General features: G+C 38.6%; 1 long non-coding RNA gene across 2 annotated transcripts; it reads right to left on the reverse strand.

Annotated features, from left to right (window-relative positions):
• Positions 1-640: 640 nt before the first annotated feature.
• Positions 641-1,606, reverse strand: LOC129770551 (uncharacterized). Of its 2 annotated transcripts, none has more exons than XR_008742137.1 (3): positions 1,483-1,606; positions 1,240-1,370; positions 641-1,172 (listed from the first exon to the last, which is right to left on the reverse strand). It is a non-coding gene; the product is annotated as an uncharacterized LOC129770551 (long non-coding RNA). The 2 variants fall into 2 exon arrangements; XR_008742138.1 differs by having other exon boundaries at positions 1,496-1,575.
• Between the last annotated feature and the right edge of the window lie 3,656 nt (positions 1,607-5,262).

Consider the following 5,262-nt stretch of genomic DNA (forward strand, 5'->3'; position numbering starts at 1 on the left):
AGAAATAGTATATATATATTATTATTGTTGAATAAGGGTTCAAGCATTTAAATTCAATGATTTTCATTGAATTTTTCAAAATTTAGGACAAATTCTAGGTATGTTGGTTCGAAAGAGGGCATTGCAATTTAAAATTGTTGTAGGTGGCGACACCATGAATAACATTGAATAAATCATTCGTTTGACATTTGACGTGACGGGCTGGTGGAAGCATTGACTGCATGTGTGAATTGGTGGAGACGTTGACTGAACGTAGACGTTCTTCTCCGTAACGTTCTGTGTGAATCGCACAATAAACGGTACGCCATTGAACTACGTTTTACGAGTTAGTGAAGTGTCGAAGATAATAATGAGATTTCAGGCAGAATGAGCAAATAAGAAATCATTAATGAAAATTAACTTCTTCGTATCAAACTGGTATTCAATGTGAGTGTAAAACATTGTTTTCTTCATGTGATATAATAATCTCATACAAAAATTTAATCTGAAGATAAGTTGATATTATGATGAGTTTTAGTGGGAAACTAATTTCGTATCCAGATGTCGACACCGTACCGTTGTCATCGCGGATATATTTCATTCCGTTTCCACCGTGAAGTGTATTCGAGAATCAGGCCCGTTATGTTAACCCAACCTTTATGCATATATTGTTATGATTTTATTGAGCTTTTGTATGCATCTTTATTCATTTATTGAACTATCTAAATTATTTATTAAACTATCTGAACTATCGACAGCTGATCCTGTATCGATTGGGTCTGATCCATGGCTACAAATTAGGAAAAAAAAACACAATTATTACTACAAATAGCTACGACAGACTACTCAATTCTCCCAGGACCAGCGTATAATTACTTCTCAGTCAAACAAATTCGGGAGATATCACGAAGCTGACGAAACCCAGACGGCATTAAGTGAGGCTAGCTCAACGCCCCGTTGCAACATTGACTTAACGCGCAGAGTCAGTGGATACGGAACCTGCGTCGTGACGAATCCGGAAAACATCCAATTGATTGAACTACCGATTATGAAGTTGTCCTTGATCAAATCCAACAGGATAAAGGTAGAACTAGGACTCGACAGGGCTCGTTTTGTGTATCGAAGTACCCAGATTCCTTATTATTGAAGTAATGTCTTCGCATTCTCCCGCAGCAGACGAGCACAAATCATTGCTATCCAATATGTATCAATATTAATTAAATAATATAAATTGAATTGATTTTCACGAACATTACTTACCTGTCTCGAATCTGAGTTAATACGACCGTCTTCTGTGAAGAAATCAATATCGGAAAGTAGTGCCGTGCAACTCAATTAACAACTCGGTAGTTAGGCTAATAAAGTTGTATTTACATTTTCTTCGCGGTTGCCTGTAATGACAATCGTAAAAGTTACTAATACCGCGAAGTAAAATGAATCAATCGTTGGTAGGGATGTGTATTGCATCTGACATTCATTTTACAAACGATTGGTAATATTTACAGAAAATATGTACATTCTACTGTTTGCATTACAAAGGATTTGGAAGCTTTTTTTTAGAAATCCATTTTCTGGATGTATCAACACAACTCGAGGATAAACAAAACAAAACACAACTGACGTTTCTCTTACGGTAGGTTTAGACTAGTGTTATATTCATGTGAAGAAATATGATGAGATTTATAGAAATCGCATCAACCGTTTACACTAGCGTGAACTAATATACTGAATATATTCATATTTTCGGTGAATTTATTCACCTGAACTAGAACTGCATCCAACTTTAGTGATTTCTCACCAGTGAGAAATTCACCAGCGTATATGTACACCTGAATTTATTCTATTCATAGTGATTATATATACCTTGAGGAAGTGTATCATATATGTTCTCACCCGTTTATATCTATTTTCGTGTGAATAAATCCATCTACAGCTATAGATCTCCCTAATGTAAACGCGCCATTAGAAACGACATTGGAAATGAACACAGGGTCATTTTGGTATCCACTCCATTTTCTACACGAAGTTCATTTTTACACTTCACGAAACGGGAATGTGTACAACAAAGTGAAGTGAGATGTAAGCGTAGTGGGAACGTAAGTGTACGTGGATACGGGAATAAGGCCCTAAGACTTGAGTAGCGATCGATAATGACTACTGGCTCTGTGAAGACAGGCAACGCGACGACCTTATGAAACTCTGGATCGTTCGGATCCTGTTTTTGCGTTGACGATCTTATCCGCATGGATCCATTCCACCACAGAGCATTTTTGACGAGGTTTTCAAGGCTGGTTCCTCTTGATAACAGATCAGCGGTATTGTCGTTGGAGGGTACGTTGGATTTCTATCTTTCGGTGCGGTGATCAATCAAATCAATCACGATCAGCTTTATCTATTCCACATCGTTAAAACCGGTGAGGAGGTAGTCTACATAAAAATCTTTCTGGAAGACTTCAGCGGCGTGTGGGGAACTGGATTTTTCGTCGGTAACAAACTGTTGCAATACGCGGGTTGCCAGGAAAGGCGAATTATTCAAGCCGTGTGTGATGGTAACTAACTGGTACACTTTTAAGCGGTGCTGAAACGGTTGATCCAGGGGTTGGACAAGAATCTGTCTGAACATTTTCTCGATGTCAGCAGTTACGACGAAACGCTGGAAACGATTTCCACTAGCATTTTTGGATTATTGGGCCAGGAATCATAATGTCATTAACCGACAAATCCGACCGTGATTTACAGGTTGCATCGAACACGGTTCTGATGATGTTTGTATTTGTACGCGCATAGAAGCGAGATTCGGTCGTGATTATTTTTATTAATTGAGGGGTGTAGAAGGAAAGGGGTGTAAGTGAGTTAATCGATTTCTCTCCATCAACTTATTCTTTATTTAATAACTCAATTACAAAAACGTTCCAATTCGAGTTTGCTATAGAATACGATAGATGATGTTCTGACCTATCTTCCACATTGTCAAATACAGTTGGGAATGTGTTTGCAGCTATGTTGTGACCAAAAGAGAGAGTTGATGTAGAGAAATCGATGATGTCACATACACCCCTTTCATTTCCCCTCTATTGTTATCTAAATTAATTTGTACCATTTAATTTCGTCAGTAAATGGTAATAGAGTTAGATTTTTGTATATTTAGAATGGTTTCAACACGCGATTGGACCGAAGTCATAGATAATCTTCGAAAATTTGAAGTTTGATAATGCATACAGGTTATGAATACTGTGAATAATGGCGATGAAATCGATATCATATTAAGTTGACTGATATCATTGATTATGTAGGGATCGATAGAAGAAGGATTTGCAGTATTTTTAGTATTTTTTTTTACACATCGTTTACCTAGTTGCAGTGTTTGGATTTCGATCAAAATCAAATGATACACAATGTGTCATGCAAGTAAACTCTCACGAGCATATAACCAAATATGAGAGGATCATTCAGATACTTGTATGAATGTCAGCAATCACTTTTGTAACATTTAGTGATTAAACTAAGAGAGGAACGAAGACTGTTGTTTGCATATTCGAGTTGTATCAAACATGGCACACTATTTTCGAAGCCTGCATACAAGTTTGAACCGCATATATCGTCTCATTTTACTATAGCGAAACCCACTGCACAGACTAGTGTAAAGCAATAAATGATACAAGAAAAATTACGTCATCATTACGTCACCATTTGCGGAGAGCAGCGAATGGGAAAAGAGATAAAACGCGAGAGTTTTTGCTTCTCACTGAAGCGGTGTTGCTAGTAAAACTATGCGGTCTATATGAATATACACATTTCAAGGGATAGCGGCGTTAAAAATGGAAAATATAATCTGACTACCCTTCCCTTAGCCTCTATCGAGCTAAATAATCATATAGCACTCTCTGAGACTTAATAATCAGGATCTGCTACATTAGCTGAATATGAATCTTTCGCTTTGCGTTGTCCGTATGATCCTGCTGTTTCATGATGCATGGAGAGGTCGGTATGCATATGTTAGAGGCAAAGAAGAAAATAAGCTTTCTGCACTGAAAGCGTATATGATAGCTTTGCTTGCATGCTGGTGTGCAATGAAGTGCGAGCCGATGCAGAGTTGTTTCGTTCTCTTTTGTGTCGTGATTTGCAGCACATAACAATAATAGAATACCGCTGGGGGAAATGTTTCCTGAAAGATCATATTTGAACGAACGAAAGCGATTTTTTCAATGAGTGGATCATTTGGCAAACACTGCCTAGTTGAAAAAAAAATAAAGTTACAACATTTATACCATACGAGCGTCGTCTTTAGACGACATGAGAGTGATACTGCACATCGATCACACCAGCGCGTGTGCATACTTTTCGGCGCAGTGTTCCGTACAGCGGTAGCACTCCGGCGGAGCACACGGCCGTATTGAAAGGGTTAAATCCGGGAAATTTGAAGAAAAAATCGGACAAATTTAAACGAATTTGCTAAGCTAAGCTAAGTTATGACCCAAAGATAGAGACGATGTAGAGAAATCGATCAAATCACTTACACCCCTTTCATTCTAAGCCCCTCATTTCATACAAAAAAAAAAAAAACAATTTACTCATCATTTTACTCGCTGTGCCATCTGGTTGTAAATCTAACGTAAATTTGTCCATTGAGGCTGTCTTTAAAATGAAAGAATCCTAGCACCTCAGGTGCTTTTTTCAAATGCAAAATAATTCGCTTTTTTCTCCGGATTAGAATGAATTTGAGTAATTTACTATCAAATACTAGATATGAATGAAATGAACACAATCACATGGCTGTCACTCACCGCGCTCAGAAAGGATGTTTCCCCCTTTGGAGCCGTATTAGCCTCTCTTCATCGTTGGATGCTCTCTGTTTTTGTACAACAGGCCAGTAACAGACCACGCGTCTTACAATTCTGTTGATGTAACACGGAAAGGTAACCATCGTCGTTTCATCGATTCTCGTTACCATGTTGTTTTTGCTCCCAGTCTCTCTCGTGAAAGCTCTGTTAGCACAGTACCCAATATTTTCCTGGGTGGCAAGGGTGGATTCGTTCCGGGATCCCACCGAGACCATGAGCTAACAGACCAAGGAAATATACGATAACAAACCGATCGCTCTCGTTTTCTCTTTCTCTCTCTCGCGCGCGCTGGTGGGGCCAATTTCCACCCAGCCATGGACTCGTTCATTACACCACATTCAGCAGGACACAAGTGTGAAGAGAAATAAGCAGGATGTTGATGGAAAGGATTCTCCAGTCCTGACAGGATTTACCGCTGTTTTAGTTTCGTCGAGCGTTCCGA

The sequence above is a fragment of the Toxorhynchites rutilus genome, chromosome 2 (assembly GCF_029784135.1).
Source record: "Toxorhynchites rutilus septentrionalis strain SRP chromosome 2, ASM2978413v1, whole genome shotgun sequence".
NCBI classification, from domain to species: domain Eukaryota; kingdom Metazoa; phylum Arthropoda; class Insecta; order Diptera; family Culicidae; genus Toxorhynchites; species Toxorhynchites rutilus.